The sequence below is a fragment of the Carya illinoinensis genome, chromosome 4, assembly GCF_018687715.1.
Source record: "Carya illinoinensis cultivar Pawnee chromosome 4, C.illinoinensisPawnee_v1, whole genome shotgun sequence".
NCBI classification, from domain to species: domain Eukaryota; kingdom Viridiplantae; phylum Streptophyta; class Magnoliopsida; order Fagales; family Juglandaceae; genus Carya; species Carya illinoinensis.
In genome coordinates this window covers 41165141-41183289 of record NC_056755.1, presented here as the reverse complement: position 1 = coordinate 41183289, position 18149 = coordinate 41165141, and the positions used below count along the sequence as shown (strand labels likewise).

Below are 18149 nucleotides of genomic sequence, written 5' to 3'. Positions count from 1 at the left end.
ACTTCGAGGGAAATCCTTCCTCCATAAACTACAACGACAATACACTTCAGATACCGTTGGATTTTTTCTTCCAACTATTTATACACCCAAAACACACCGCAAGACTTACTAATAACATGGAAGTAAAAATGCAGTGTATGACTTATTTATATCAGGAATGAAAAGCATCATCTATCTATTTATATAGAGTAATGCTATATTCCATACTCCAATTCTATTTTCATCCCATTATGTAAGATGTGAGATATTTATCATTATTAGATGATAAAGAATCATCCAATAAAGAATTATCCAATAGTGATAAACTTTGCTACATCTTAGATAGTAGGATGAGAGTGAAATGGTAGTATGGTGTATAGAATTTTTTATTTACAAAACTCCCATATTACTAATTTAGCACCCCACTTATTATTGCCCTTAAACGCCCATTTCATTAAAACCAAACTTACCGTTCCTTCTTTTCCTCCCTTTCCTTTTGCGATCACGATTCTTCCTGTAACTTCACTTCTACACTTAACATCTTTGAATTGGAATTTTGTGATATTCTAATTGAGAGAAATTGTTTGGATGTAGTGAATGCCTTAAATGATCCTTTGTGAGAACTTTAACAAATTTGGCAAAATAATTGAAGATGGAAAACATATATTGAGGTCCTTTGACCATTCCTTAGCAAAATCTGCTCTTCAATTATTGTCTGTTAATGTTTTGGTTTAGGAATATCCTCATTGTATTCAACAGATTGTTGAATCTAAATTGTACTAGTCTCAATTAATATAAAGTTGTTTAAGAAAAACATGAGAATGCACATTATATTTTAGCCCAAAATCACAAGCTAATTGCTCACAATACTGAAGAATTGAGTATTCTATTAATACCCAATTGCTCATACTTCTGTTTTTCATCATATTTTACATACAGTTATTTTTGCGTACTCTTTATACACTTCACTAATGTGATTGACTGCATTACGTTTTTAATTGTTTTAGTCAATTACATTAATAAAGTGTGCTAAAAATACGTAAAAATGACCACACATCAAATTTATGTCACAAAATTAGCATTATTTTCTATTTTGCAAAAATTTGGTTTATAGAAATTTTTTAACCTAGTTGGGTTATTGTTCATAAGTCGTATCCAAATAGGGCCAGTTTGATTCCTCAATTCATCTAAACTTATTTCATCTAATCATTACAATCTTTTTAAATTCTAATACAAAATATAATAAACAATTCAACTTTTCAAATGTCAAAATAATAATAATTTTAAAAAATAATATTCTAAAAATATTTTATTCAATTTTTAACTTTTATTTCAACTCAACTCAACTTAACATCCAAATGCAGCCTAAGACACATTGTACATAATGAGACCCCTTCCAAGAAAAAACAAAGGAACAGGCACACAACATCAAGCTTCTTTATCGTAGTCTTGTCGCATTGCTTGTTCTTCTTCTTCTTCTTTACCCTCAACCTCTTCTGCTCTTCCTTCTCACTGCACCCGCACCACAATTTAAATTCCGATCAAGAATTGTATCCCTTTTTTTATCATTCAATTTCCCATTTTGTTGTGAATCCATTTGGGTGACCTTCAGGGGTCCAGACCTTCCATTAGGGTTTTAGTGCCGTCAATTTTTCGGTAGGTCGTGATTGATCGATCTTGCTGCGCTTTGGCTGCTCATACTATTTCAGGATTCCATCTTAGGTGCTCCAAATATCATTTTTGGTCGCTAAAGCTAGTACTATATAATTCAAGGTTCTTAGCTTGGACTGGGTTGACTGAATTTTCATAGTAGGTAAACAATTATTTGAAGAGAAAAGCTTCAAGCCGGTCGTCTTTAAAATCTGTTTTTACAGCCAACAAATAATAAGTCGCCACCTATGCATTTCATAAAATCTATCATTGCATCCGGCTTCACCTGATTTTCCTCTGTTTCTTTCTCCCCCCCTCTTTGCCGAAAGACTCATCCTTCTCCTTCTCTTTCTCTATCGAAAACACTCAAAGAGTTTTCCATCTCCCGCATGAGCTCAGAGTCTGGCTCTCCCGCACGCATCACGCAGGCATATTCATTGCAATTCCCCTATTTCTTTCTCCCCCTCTCTGCCGAAAGTTCTTATCCTTCTTTGCCGTAAACACTCTCATCTCTCCATCTCCCACGAGCTCAGTCCTGCTCTCCTGCACACATCACGCAGGTAATTTCTTCTATATTTTACGTAGATGAGTTTCTTCTCTTCATTTTATTGAGATTATGATTTTTTTTTTCTTGAGGGGGAGAAAAAAAAAACAATGCCGACAAACACCCAGCCACCCACAGAAGAACCCGACGGCCACAAAATCACCCTCAGATGACGCCGACAAGCACCAAGGTTGCCGACAGACCCCAAAATGACAACCCAAAATCGAGAACCAATGTCCACTCCAAAATAAATAAATAAATAAAAATAAAAATTCAATGTTCACTAGAAAATTCAAAGCCACAAGGTTTGATGCTACAGAAATCAACGACCCCCACAAAGTCGTTGAATTTGTGGCTATCGGTAAGGTATGGTTGTAAATTTGTGGCTATCGATAAGGTATGGTTTGTGCTCTCTGGTTCAGTCGCCGTGAACTGGATTTCATTTGCCATATTTGTGGCTATCAGTAGCTTCCGAGAATAACAACGTGCCTGTCGGCACCTTGTGTTGTGGATACTCTTCGCGGATTTCAAATTCAAGAAAGAGGGGGAGAAAGAAACAAAGGAAAATCAGATGTAGCCGGACTCAAGGATGGATTTTATGAAATGCCTAGGTGGCGACTTATTATTTGTTGGCTGTAAAAACAGATTTTAAAGACGACCGGCTCCAAACTTTTCTCTTATTTGAAACCTTAATGTTGTTGATGACAATTTTGATGATACTTTTTTTGGTAACTTGAATTAAATGGGGGTATTTGTTGCTACGCTTTCCTTCGTAAAATGGGATTACTACTTATTTTGATGTGGAATACTTTTCTGATTTTTCTTTTTTTTTTTTATACATTGGTTTGTAGGTGACCTTGTTTTATGCTGCTATATCTGACTGGATTTTGCTTATTTAACTGATTCTTTTGTATCAAATCTAATCTTAGTCTTAGCATCATACCTTAGGAGTCTTATAGTTAGTTTCCTGTAGATGTTAAAATTTATGCTTCTCTCTATTTGTCTGTCTGAGAAGGTTTCAGTAGATATTCACAATTTTATTTTTGCACGATGAAAGAAAAATGGATAAAAAATAAGAAAATTTTATGTGCAGTCATTTTCGCGGACTCCTTTGTACACTCCAGTGATATGATTGGTTGTGTATTAAAAAAAAATTAATCCAGCCAATTATATCAGTGGAGTGCGCAGAGAGTGTGCAAAAATGACTGTATGTAGCATTACTCTAAAAACTATACTTGCTCTTTGATTGGATGAGCCAGACTTTTAGTTTATTTAAGATTTATAGTGCACCTGCCACGAAATATTTCCCCATTTAGTTTCTTGAACTGTTTATTTTCATTAGTTATTGAAGACTTTATAGCTTGGTCCTTGTTCTGTTCACTATGCTCCATTAAGGGTTTGAATGATTGAGTACCGTGGTTACACTTGATTTTTATTTTGTACCATTTTAATGGCGATTCAGATTATGATTGGCAAAAAAAAAAAAAAATCAGATTATGATAATTATTTTTTAATCTCTGATCATTATTTTTTAATCTCTACAGGAGGGATGAAGCCAATTAGGGATTGGGTTTTTTCTCAATTAGTTTCCATGTCATTGGTCTCATCTAGACCATTGTCAGGCAATGATAGTTTTTTCAGCGAGGGACTTCTAGAGGAAGGGTCTGATGACCAAGGTACTTTTCGGTTTCTGTCCCTTTTTGTGTATGTTCAAGAAACCTTTTTTTTTTTTATTTAATGGGTGCAAGTCATTATAGATTCATGTACACAAACTATTATTGCCACTCTACTTCTTTTTTTTTTTTCTATTTTTATATAAGGAAATTGTTACCCAAATGACTAATATAAGAGGGGGCGAATTGAGTTGTATTTAAAAAAATAACAATTATAAATCAAATATACAATATAAAATATAAACAAAATACGAAACAATAACAAATATAAAGAGTAAGGGTAAAAAAGGAGCAAACTAAGTCTGTTAACGAGATTTGGCCCCACTGCCTACATCCTCGCCTCAAGCTACCTCTTGAGGATTCTTAAATTCACTATTCAACCTCTTTCAGGTAGATATAGAAACCTATTACACCTTTGAACAACACCGCTACAAAGGATCCGTGTAGAACACCCTCTACACTTGCAATCACCTTACATGTGGTGATTCAACTATTCCCTGTGTAGAACACTTTCTATATGCACAAGGGTTATACACACCCTTTACTGATACAAGAACTGATAGTGGGTAAATTATAAGAAAACACTCCTCAATGAGTGAAATAAGAATAATATAGTGCAAACTATATTTCTTTCAAAATGAACAAGGATTAAGGCTCAATGCTTAGAGAAGAGAGAATGAAAGTTTTGAATGAATGTTGTATGCTCTTGGTGTTGTAAATGTGAAGCGCTCAAATGATTTATTTATAGACATGTAAGACTTCATATTCAAGTTTAAAAAGATTCACATGTCAAAGACAACATCATTCACTTTTTCAAAAAAATCAAATAAAAGGTTCTTCTTTTTTAATTGTCAAAGACAACATCATTCATTTTTCAAAAACTTCAAACCTAATCTTTTATTTTTGGCATATAACAAAAAGAACACACTTTACTTTTCAAAAAATTCAAACCTAATATTTTACTTTTTGTATATGATAAAATGAGCACACTTTACTTTTCAAATTTTTCAAACAAAAATATCTACCTTTTGCATAAGTCAAAAAAAGCATCAATCACTTTTGAAAATATTCAAATAAAACATGCACATGTGAAAGATGACAATCAATCATTTTCAATATTTTCAAAGTTCAAACTTTTAATCATGTAATACACATGTGAAAGATGACAATCAATCATCTTTCAAAATTTTCAAATTTAATTTTCAAAATATTCATGCACATGTGGAAAATGTATTTTAATGCTTTATGATAAAATATTAATTTTGAACTTTAATCTTAATTTCAAATTTTTAAGAGATTTACAACATTACTCTATGACTTTAATGTGAATTTGTTCCCTTCTTGCCCATGCTTGTTTTCTTGATGTGTTTGACTCCATTGTATAGACAACTTGGCTTGAGACTCCTTTATTCCTTGAATTCATTTATTATCATCAAAATCCATGTGTAGATATATAATTACACAAAAGTTGAAACCTTGAGTTCAACAGAAATGAAAATGCCTATTAGAAAGAGGCCACTCTACTTCATAAGGGAGACTAAACGAACAATATTAAATTATTCTCCCCACTTCTCACTTTTTTACAGTGGCAAGAATTTCTTTGATTTAAATTTGGGATTGTCGTTACAAGCTTCATTTATGATGGCAAGGATGGGGAGAGTAAATTTAACTTTTTAGATCTGATAATGGTTCAATTAGCTAAGGAGTCCCTTACTCTTCTGGACAATAGTTGTAAAGATTCATTTTGATAGGATCATCCCTATGGAGTGGAGGTTGTAGAAGTTTGTTTACACTAAATTTACTCAAGCGACTTGTCAACATTATGGGAGGATTGGAAGGAAAATGTGAAATGCTAAATTGGGAAAGGAAAATTTCTTGTCATTTTTTGCTGCGATTTTGTGAAGAAGAAATTTTTTTATTTTACTATAGCAATAAGCTAAGGACAAGTTTAAGGAGAAAGAAGAGTTGAGAATTTTATAAATAATAATAAGATAGTTTGTTAATAGTATTGAAATAGTTTGAGTTAATGTTTTATGGAGTTTTGAAAAAAGATGGAGAAAAAGTTGAATAAAAAATATTATAAAGTTAAAATATTGTTAAAATATGAATTTTTAATATTATTTTTGTTCGAAAATTTGAAAAAGTTGATTTTTTTTTTTTTTTTTGAAAGTTTGGAAAAGTTTGAAAGTATTTGTACTTAAGTGATGTTTGAGAATGAGATGAGATGAGATGAGAATTTTATGATGAAAACCTTTTCCAAACAAGCCCCAAGTGTTTTTGGCCATTTTGATTTAGTTTGCTTTAAATATTTTACCATGGTCCTGTCAGTGTATATGGTCGAGATCACTATATACTGGATCTCTACACTCATAAATAGGTGTTCTCATTGAGTTGCAATAAAGACTTTATCTGCATTAGGTCCAGTCGAATTCTCTGTAATCCTAATATCATTATTTTATATCCAAGCCTTAGATCTCTATTGTAGTTTAATGTTGACAACCTGGTTGAAGATTGTAGGAAACATGCTTCCAATGCTGCAAACCAATTTCCAATGATAGATTTGAATTTGTCTTATATTGTTACATTTTATCTGAGAAATATCTTATTGTCTTGTCACTTGTTAGATTCAAGTCATACAGCCAATTTGGTAGCACTTCCACTACTTCCTGGTGCCTCACACACTTCATATGGTAACCAGGAATATTAGCATAATCCTTCCCAAAAGCAGGTTTCTGTTGAAGACTCTTATGGTTCCCCTCATATGTTGATAAGAAAAAGCTGGACCCATTGGCAAAGATTGAGGATCTATAAGTTACATTCTTGCACCTTCTCTGATAACTTGGGCAGTTGTAGGACAATCTTCTAGTTTCAAAGGTTTTATATAGAATCCATCTAGTAGCCTTGATACAAACAGGAGAATCAGGCTTGAATAGAGTTAACCCTGAAACCAATAGAGTCAAAGCGATAGCCATGAAACAGGAGGTAGATGGATTGCCTTAATTGGATTTCTTATTTAGAATACTTGTCCTTGGAAAAACTGGGGTTGGCAAGAGTTCAACAATAAATTCTATATTTGATCAAACGAAAACCATAACGGATGCATTTCAACCAGCCACTGATTGCATCCAAGAGGTCAAGGGAATTGTTAATGGGATTAGAATCTTTGTAATCGATAACCCTGACTTCTTACCTTACTCTTCCAATAATGTGAGAAGAAATAAGAAGATTATACTATCTGTGAAAAGATACATTAAAAAGTCACCCCTAGATATTGTTTTGTATTTTGAATGCCTTGATGTCATCAACATGGGCTATAGTGATTTCCCTCTTTTTAAACTTATGACTCAAGTTTTTGGCACTGTAATTTGGTTCAACACAATCCTAGTGATGACTCATGCTTCCTCGGCTCTTCCTAAAGGACCTAGTGGCTATCCTGTCAACTATGAGTCATATGTGACTCAATATACAGATTTGGTGCAGCATCACATACACCAGGCAGTGTCTGACTCACGACTCGAAAATCCTATACTTTTGGCAAAGAACCATCCTCACTATAAGACAATTTTATGGGGGAAAATGTGCTCCCTAATGGACAGGTTTGGAAATCTCAGTTCTTGTTATTGTGCATATGTACTAAAATTCTAGGAGATGTCAACTCACTCTTGAAGTTTCACCCGACTGCCTCCTCTGCCACATCTCTTCTCATCTCTTCTACGGCGTCACTCTATGCCAGTTCCAAATGGATTGGAAGATCAAATTGATGAGAGTTTTCTTTTATACACAGGTGAGGAAGATGAGTATGATCAATTACCTCCAATCCAAATCTTGAAAAAATCTCAATTTGATAGATTAACAAAATCACAGAAAACAGACTATCTTGATGAGCTGGATTACCAGGAAATCCTTTATCTGAAGAAACAGTTGAAGGAAGAGTATTGGAGGCAGAGGGAGAATAGGCTTTCCAAAGATGAAAATTTGGTGAATCATAATGATTATGATGGTTAGTAGGTTCCTTTAGAGGCAGTTACGTTACCTGATATGGCAGTTCCCCCAAGTTTTGACTCTGATTGCCCAGTCCATAAGTATCGTGTTGTGGTCACAAGTGACCAGTGGCTTGTAAGGCCCATTCTTGATCCCCAAGGAATGGATTATGACGTGGGCTTCGACAGAATAAATCTTGAAACTGTTGTGGAAATAAATAGGAAAGTCTTTGCCTCTGTCATAGGACAGATGAGCAAGGACAAGGAGGATTTCAGTATCCAAATGGAGTCTACTGCAACTTATGCAGATCTTGGTGGGCCAACGTATTGTGTAGGCCTTGATGTACAATCTTCTAGTATATGATGTATACAGTTCATAGCAACGCAAAGCTGAGGAGCCTGAAGAATAACATTGCTGACTGCGGACTTTCTTTGATGACTCTTGGCAATATTATGTCAGCGCCAAGCTGGAAGATACCATTGCAGTCAGGAAGATATTGAAGTTTGTGGTTAATGCTGGGCGAATGGGATGTCCTGGACAAGTTGTGACGCCCCCAAATTCCGTTTGGGATTGGACGGACATTTGAAGCGTCGAGACATGCAACACAAGGTTACCTGCCCCCGTTCATGACATATAAGATGCAATGTTCCTAACATGTATCTAACAATATGCAATATTCGCAGCGGATAATTTTTTTCTTTTCTTTAGCAATACTATGCGCCAAATTGAAAATATCTCAAATGCTTAAAACATACTTCATACATAAAAACCCATTGAACAACTAAGATCACAACACTAGTCCAAAATGGTTATGATCCAAAAAGTACTAGAGATGCAGCTCAATCGTACAAGTAGTAATTTACGTTAATTACTATATTAACATTGATGTCGCACCGTCGCTTAGTTAACTGTGTCTAGTTGATCAGCTCCTGATTCTCCTTCAGGTCCTGTAACAAGATCTACCATTCGGGGGGAATGGTAGTTGGGACTACCAAAGTGAGATTTGATTACAAATCTCAGTAAGTTAACAAAAAACTTCCACACAAGCTAATGATGCATGGATGACAGTAAAAGCATAAATGCATAATCAAATTCATACGTAATTAAAGTATAACTTGGCGTACAATATAGCATAATTGACATAACTTAAATTGAAACATGAACTGAACTTGACTTGACATGAACTTGATCTGAAACTTGACTTAGCATGAACTTGCTCTGAAACTTGAATTAACATGAACATGATATGAAACTTAACTTATCATGAACTTGTTATGAAACTTGAATTAACATGAAAAATACATACTCCACAGTTGTTGTGGCCCTATGTATTCTACGTGTAAATACAGACTCCACAGTTATTGTGGCCCCATGTATTCTACACAAACTTGACTTAACATGAAAAATACATACTCCACAGTTGTTGTGGCCCCATGTATTCTATGTGTAAATACATACTCCACAGTTGTTGTGGCCCCATGTATTCTACGGAAACTTATTCTTTAACTGCTTAAATACATACTCCACAGTTGTTGTGGCCTCATGTATTCTACGTGTCACAATTGCTGTGTCTCACGTAGTGTATGCGCCACAATTGCTGTGTCTCACGTAGTGTATGCGCCACAATTGCTGTGACCCCATACATAAGTAATCAAGATGAAACGTGACTGGAATACGAAATGACTGAAACCCTGACGTAACATAACGTGACTTGAACATAACTTGAATACATGACCAACTTGAGATAGAAACATTTTGTCACATGGCATAACATATAATAGACAACATATTTAACATGACATACTTGCAACAGTGAATATTACATGACTTGACATACATGTAATAGATGGCATACTTAGCATGACGTACTTGTAAGGTACAATAATAAATGACAGAATATATTATGTAACAGATAAAAATTGATGACAGAATAAATTCTGTATAATAGATAATTACGTGATAACTTGGCATGGCATGACATATATGATAACACACATACATACACTGTAGTTCCTTTACTTAGCACACATACACAGTAGACTGCTAGTAAGTTAAAAGCTAACTTACCTCGATCTCCGTGTTTCTTATAAAACTTCAAGTGCGATCACGAGGAACTGTAATTAGTGATTCTAAAAGTTAGAACTAAATCACTAATAATTTGAACTATGAAAAATACTAACTTAAAGAGTAAAATTTTCATTTTACTCTCTACATGTGGAAAAATAACCGTTTTACCCATAACTTAAGGATTTTGCATACTAACTCCAAAAGTTTCTAAAATTTACATTCCTCATGTAAATTTTGTCCTAAACTTAAATATCAACTCTAAAAAATTTAAAACAAAAACACAACTATGGAAAACACACTATGGCCGAAACATCCATAAGCCATTTCCCTTATTTTTGTTGCAATTTCTTCCAACTTCAAAACTCATGCTTAAACCAAAATTTTACAACAAACATCTTCCAATCCTAAGTTTAAAACCATATTTAAAACATCCATTTAGAAAAAGCTAATAATCAACACCAAACTTTTTTGTAAAAAGATCCAAGCACTTGAATCACAAGTTTTGACCTTAAATCAAAACATCTCCAAGAATTTCAAAAATCAAATCTTACTTCTAACATATTCATAATATCATCCTAACATCAACCATGCTTTAAATCATCAAACTAAAGTCACCAAAATCACAAAATAACATTTGGAGCTTTTGGTTTTACACTTAGTCCAAAAACAGAAACTTTTTCCTCAACTAGTTTTGATAAATCTCTTGATCTATGACTTATAAATATATGATCTTCAAACCAAACCATCACATGGTTTAAAAAGACGTCCTAAAACATATATAAGCTTCTAATTCAAGATCACATGGTTAGAAATTAACCAAAACATAAATTTAGTCAAGAATATCCACACTTTGACTTATCTGAATATCTCTTTGCATAAAATTTCATATCTTTGAAACTAATATCAAATATCTTCAAAATAATAATATAACATGTATATAAGATGCTTAGGATCTTCCAATAAAATTATCAAAGTCATTAGAATAGGTTTAAACCACCAAAGAGTTAAACTTTCTCAAAACAGAAACTGTTTTTCTTCTTCCAGTTTCTAAGTTTCTAAATCTAAGAAAATCTTTCATCAAAACCTTTAATCATGCAAAACTCCTCAACCAATAGTCATATATACATGTTAAAAATACTCCATAAAAATTTCGGACCAATATCTATCCATTAGCTTGGTCAAAAACTCCAAACTATAACATATTCTTTAGTTTATCTCCCAGAATGACCTTTCTATAGTTTATATAATATTTGACTGACCAAATGATCTTCAAATGGGACAAATAAGATATCCACGTAAACTAGACTCAAAAAAGAACAACTTATATGAAGTAGGATTTATGATAAAATACTTACAAAAGCTTCGAAATGGGCATGCAAAAGAATTTCTAAAAGCTGTCCGAGAGAAAGTGTTTGATATTCTTTTAATGGAAAGTGTAAATGAAGATAATTTCGTGGGGAGGGGTCGTTGGAGATACTTATGGATGAGATATGGAAGAGATGAGGCTAGAGTGAGAGTTAAGTGTAGGACTCTCTTACCCGAAGTGAGAGTTAAGTGTAGGACTCTCTTACCCAGAGTGAGAGTGGAGTGTAGGACTCTCTTACCTAATAATATCTACAAAAATCAATTCAAGATATTTTTACCCAATAATATCCACGAAATTAGCTTAAAATATTTTTATCCAATAATATCCATAAAATTAGCTTAAGATATTTTTATCCAATAATATCTACAATTTTGAACAGACGTTTTTTCCGAAAATATGAAACATTATTATTGCGCTATAAGACCTTAAATAACCCTTCGAGTCTAATGGCACAAACCATAATACATTTTGACACTTCTAACTATCTCCAATAATCAAAAACATACTTCGGATACCATAGTAAATAATAACGCTAACTATGTAGTTAGACTTAAACCTATACGATTAATGGATTCGTGAAAATTTATGGAGTCTTCACGAGGTTCCTAAAACTAATAGAAATTTTACAATTAAATTTCTAGCGGGCTGTTACACAAGTGGCAAATGATGATAGTTTTGAAGCTACTTTAAGAGGGAGTGAATATCCAACGAGAAATGATAATCTCAGTATGACAATTTCAGTCCTCTCCTTCAATAAAGAAATCATTTTGGGTGCTGGTCTACATTGTGAATTCCGACCTAGTAGAAGCTTGAGAGTGTCGGTTAATGCTAGCAAAATGGGATAGGTTTGCATAAAAACAAGTAGCTCTGAGCATTTGCAGATTGCTCTAGTTGCGGCTTTTACAATTTTCAAGGCTATGTTTAGAGCATCCTCATCCGGTTTTACATCTCCATCCCTATAATTTAACTCAAATACTCATTTCCTCAAATTTATCCCTAAAATTTGTTTATCTTCTAAAAACCTCCTACATCACATTCCCTATCCCTATCTCTATTCTTTTAAATAATATTTCTCTATTATTTTTTTATTACTTTTTTTTCTCTCTTCCATTTACAATCTTAACTACTAACTCTTTTGTCTTATTATCTTTTTTTTCAAATATCACTTTCTACTAAATATTTATTGGAGATTTTGACTATCCAATACAGTATTTTTTTTTTAAATTGAAATTCGTATTATAAAAATAATTTTTTTATTAATTAGTGCATTTTCTAATGTGATGAAAAATTTAATTAGAAGAGTACTCAATATCTCTAATGAAAAACCGAAAGTCACGTATTGATGATAAAATTTTTTAATTGGATGAAACGGTAATATTTCAACAACTTTTATTCAACGGTAATATTTTCTGTCCTTTCTCCAACGGTAATATTTTTTATTTTTTCTCAAATGGTAAATTTTTTTATCTTTTCTCCAACGGTAACTTTTTTTGTCTTCTCTTAAACGGTAACATTTTTATATCTTTGTGTAACGATAGGAGTAATTCCTCTATAAATATGCAAACTCAAGCCTCATTTCCTCTATATAACCAAACTTCTATTGTATCCTTTGATCTCCTACTCCTTTCATCAAATGGCTCGTACTTTCTTTCGCAAATTATTGACATACGTATCTTCTGAAGATGATAGCGATATTCAAAACATGGAGGCGGATGGACAGTCATCGATGCGATGTGGCAATAGCCAACGTCGTAAGTTTATTCGACGTGATCATATTCAGGGACACGAGCGCCTATTTCGTGATTACTTTGCTGAAAATCCAGTATATCCCTCGAATCTATTTCGAAGGAGACTCGGTCCCTATTTCTTCGTATTCTAAATGAAGTAGAGTCTTACGACCCGTACTTCGTCCAGAGAAGAGATAATGCCGGCCGACTTGGTTTTATCTTCTATGCAGAAAATCACCGCAGCACTTAGAATGCTGGCGTATGGGGTTATTGGAGATTTTATGGATGAATACATACGTATTGGTGAAAGCACCACAATGAAGAGCCTAAAAAAATTTACTGAGACAGTAGTAACTGTTTTTTCAGAAGAATATCTAAGGTCTCCAACTTCTAATGATATAGGCCGATTGCTTGCAGTTGGTGAACAACGAGGATTCCCAGGAATGCTGGGAAGCATTGATTGCATGCATTGGAAGTGAAAAAATTGTCCCGCAGCTTGGAAATGTATGTACTCCAGCCACATCCGTGAACCAACTATTATTTTAGAAGCAGTTGCTTCATATGATCACTGGATATGGCATGCATTTTATGGTATGCCCGGTTCACATAACGATATTAATGTGCTAGAGAGGTCTTTTATTTTTACGGAACTTGCCCAAGGGCGTGCTCCTACAGTCAATTACACTATCAATGGCAACGACTATACTATGGGCTATTACCTTGCGGACGGTATTTATCCCAAGTGGCGAACTTTTGTGAAGACGATTTCATCACCACGTGGGAATAAGAAGAAAAGTTTTGTGAAAGCACAAGAATCTGCAAGGAAAGATGTCGAGCGTGCATTTGGAGTACTTCAACAACGATTTGCTATCATTCGTGGACCTTTCCAAATGTTTAAAGTGAAGGAACTAACGAATATAATGAAAGCATGTGTTATTCTACATAATATGATAATTGAAGACGAGTGTGATAGTGAGAGTCTGAACATTGAATATAATCAACTTGATGATAATCTCCCCGAATTGTCGCGCAATCATACAACTGAGTTTACAGACTTCATCCAGCATCATCATGATATTAGAGACAGCTCGGCACATCATTAGTTTCAAGAAGATCTAATTGAACATCAATGGATTTTATATTTACAACATTAGTTAGGGTTGCTTTAGATTTTATTATTTCCTTAATGTAATTGGTGACCTATGTTTAAGTTAATCTGATTTGCATTTGTATTTCGTTATTGTTATCAATTTCCCGACTATATTAATGGTAATCAAGTTTGTTTATGAAAATGTCGTTGAGTCATTAATTGCACAACCCTATCATACTTCCCATATTATCAAATACAAAAAAGATTAATTACATGTATTTTTACACATATATAATTGTTACAAACATGAAGTAAGAAATCAAATACAAAATAATCAATCCAAATCGTCGGACCAACTGCGTCTCGCCATGACCTCCCTCTGGAGTTGCTGGAAAAACTGCCGCTGCAATTCTGGCATGACACTCACATCCATCATCATAATGCGCTGATCTGATTCCTTCTTCGCGAGCTCCACTTTCTCAGCCTCCAACCGCAGCCGTTCGTCCTCTTGACGTAATTTTCTGGCCTCCGTCTCCTTGTCATATGCCATCTTCTCGGCTTTAAGACGAAAAAACTCTTTCTCCTGAGCGCGTGACTCCTCCAATAGAGTATACTTCATCTTCCTGAGTTGGAAGTTCTCCTCTGCATTCTGGCCTTGGGCCTTTCGTTTTCCTTTCTCAGCTTTCCTTCCAATTGGTCGGTCGGGCTCGATAACTTCATTCTCCATCACATGATCCTCCTCGAGATCAAAAACTGAATCAACTGTAGCTCCAGAACATCGAGTTGGGGTCGGGGATGGGGACATCATCTTCATCCGCTTTGGATCCTCCTTTGTGGCGCGCCAAATCCACTTAGGTTAGTCCTTCAACAGGTACCAATAATACTCGAATTGGAATGAGCATTTCTCGAGTGATTGGTACATAAGCTTCGCCTTCTCAAACTTGCATGAGAAAAAAATTAAAATATTAAACCAATGTACCAATCGAGAAATTAAACTCAAATTACTGAAGTAATTTGATTTGAAAATTCTACCTTATCTTGTTCGGTCATGCCACTTTGATTTAACCCTTCAACTTGGGCTAGTTTCGCACAAAATTTGTTTGTGGCCTTTTGGATCACCGACCACCGGTGAATTAAAGATTTTATTGTCCGCTCATTTGTGGTTTTTTTAAATTGTTGAAAGTACTCAAAAAATTTTTCCCAAAGCTGTGAGTGTTTTTGATCTGTTCCCTGAACGGTATCAAGGCTACAATTTAGCCATGCAGAAACAAGTAACTTGTCTTCCTCGGGGGTGAAATTCGCACCCCTCACTAATTTCCTAATGCCGATAGGCTCGTTAGGGGGTAGAGGTGGAGAGTCATCAAGGATCAATGGAGATGTTCCACATTGCCTACCATAAGTGGGCTCGAGTTGAGGATCTTCACTTAGGAGGTTGGTGAAGTATATATGACCAGGGTCTTGTGAATCTATCTCTAATAAAACACTTATATGTTAGAGCCCAAATAAAATAATTAAGTTTACATCTTTTGTTCGGGGCTCAGGAACCGAATGGTGACATCAAAGATTTTTGGCCACCCACTCATGGCTGCAACACCGATTGCCAGTACTTGTTGGCCGTCCGGGTTACCTAGCCATTGAGGAGATGGCCAATCACATCCCGTATCCCCACATGCGATTGTCATCATCATAGCCGAGGGGGTTTACTTTACACATTAATTATATTCACAACATAATACAAAACACCAACCAAAACAGCATGCAAATCACAAATAAAAAAAAATAAGAGCATCCCCATCCAAATCAAGTATTTATTATAATATAAAATATATTAATTAGTAAAACGGCTCAGAATGGTATAAATATTGACAGCATGCGTAAGTAAGGCCCCGAACATCGAATGGCTGCAAAACTCCACTCGAACCCCGATTGCAGTTTGTGATACTGCATTTTGTGAAAAGTATCACAAACTGCAATATGGTCATCCGGATGAGGATTACCCCGCCATAACGATGGGTCCCTAATTAACACTAGTGAATTAACCCCCCTATAACACCATCATCATAGCCTATTGGAATGCTTCCCTAGCTCGATATATATGAAACACTGCAAATGATATACAAGAATGGAACAAAAATTAATTAACGGAAATGGCTATTAATCTGAAAACAGAATCTGCATAGACCAATAATATTAACAAGGAAGCTCAAATAAAATAATCTGAAAACAAATAATAACTTCCCCGATCTTCTCAGTTCATCACTGTATTCAACTATCAAATTTGTTCAAAATGAAGGGTAAATGAATATTCACCAGCCACAAAAAGCCACATATGGACTGAGTACACATTTTCAAAAGAAATTGGAAAGGTATAAGTGCAAAAATAACTACCAGAAAATTTGGGCCCCAACCCATTAGATAGTATAAGTCCAAAAATCAATCTCTACATCTTCACACCTAAATGAGATACCAAGGAAGATTAATGGTAATATTGCACATGTTATTGGCATAACAAATATCACACCTATCAATTTAGGATGCAGAGAACCACAAAAATTAGTAGAATTTAACTCAAATTTTGGAAGATTTCTCAGCTTGCCAAACTCAAATTTTCAATTTATACAACTACATAACCAAATATGTTCCACATAAAAAGCCACAAATGAAATCAGCACAATAAAATAGTGGCATGGTAATCGAAACAACACTCCTAAAGTAGAAAAAATATGTCCAGCGATGTTCAGAACAACAAGGATATCAACAACCATCCAAATAACCCAAACAGAGCAACAATAACTATGATTTTTAGACCCAGTTAAATTGCTCATCAAATCTAGTAATTTGAGCAAGAAAAGATTACTAAATACATAAAAAAAAAAAAAATGCATAGAAGAACATACATAGCCACAAAGTTTCAGATCCAAACAATATCAATTTCGGCCCTTCAACAGATGTTAGTGGAGTTATCAAATCTCAGAGAAATGGTAATCAAAACAACAAATTCTCAGCAACCCAATTTCTCCAACCATTTTCAGCGCCTATTTTGAGCAAGAATAGCTAGGGTTTTCAGATCATATATACAAAAATCTAGAGCTTTAAGCAATAATAGATCACGGTAAATCACTGCAACCATGATGAAACCGAGATGAGGGATTTTGTTTTTGAGATAGAGAAGCTCGGTGGCCAACCATGGAGGATCCCGATTCTCACAAAGTCCAGCCATGGAAGCTGCCGAAACATAGAAAGAGATAGGCCAATAGGTGAGAATCCAGCCATGGAGGAAAGCGAAAGTTTAGAGATTACCCACATTCGGTGCAAGATTCGTTTGATTGCAAGGAAGGAGTCGAGGAGGTGATTTCGCACGGCCACCCAACTGTCCAGAGAAGAGAAACGCAAGACCAAGAAAGAGAAAAACAATTTGGGGACAAACAGTAGATGTATAAATATGGGGTATTACTGTACAAACCGGAAACCCAAACCGCATTTTAGGGATTGGGATGGAGAGCCATTTTCATCAAAACCCTAAAATTTATCCCCAAATTTTAAAGAAAATCTCGGTATGCAGATGCTGATGGGGATGCTCTTACATAGATAGCTGAAAGTAGGAGGGAAGCATTGGAGAGCGGATAAGTCATCATTGGGGTTTCAATGCTTGATTTTTTTTTGTCTGGAAAGGGTACTATAGTGACAAAGCAATCTACGTCTAGAACTAAGAAACGGAGCTTTTACCATTAAAGACGACAGGACAAAGATTTGACTTTTTCAAAGAGCATTCGCCAAATGTTTCGTAGTTTAAGAGAATCTTCATTGGCTTAGTCAAATGAGATATTTGGCTAAATTTTACATAATTTGACTCCAAACCTTTCACATTAGATTGGATAAATTTAAAATAATTTAAACTTTTACTACAGTGATTGGCTAAAGATGGAAGACTACTATTCATTTATCAAATATTAAAATATTAATTTCTCATTCCTAACAAATAAATTAAATTAATTAGAATATAATTAACATTTAACATTTAGAATATAATTATTATTAACATTTAATAATATTTTTTTAATATTAATAGAAT

General features: G+C 34.5%; 1 pseudogene; it reads left to right on the top strand.

The window, feature by feature from the left end:
• The first annotated feature begins 3722 nt into the window (after positions 1–3722).
• LOC122306516 lies at positions 3723–12222 on the top strand (annotated as a pseudogene).
• Positions 12223–18149: the final 5927 nt, after the last annotated feature.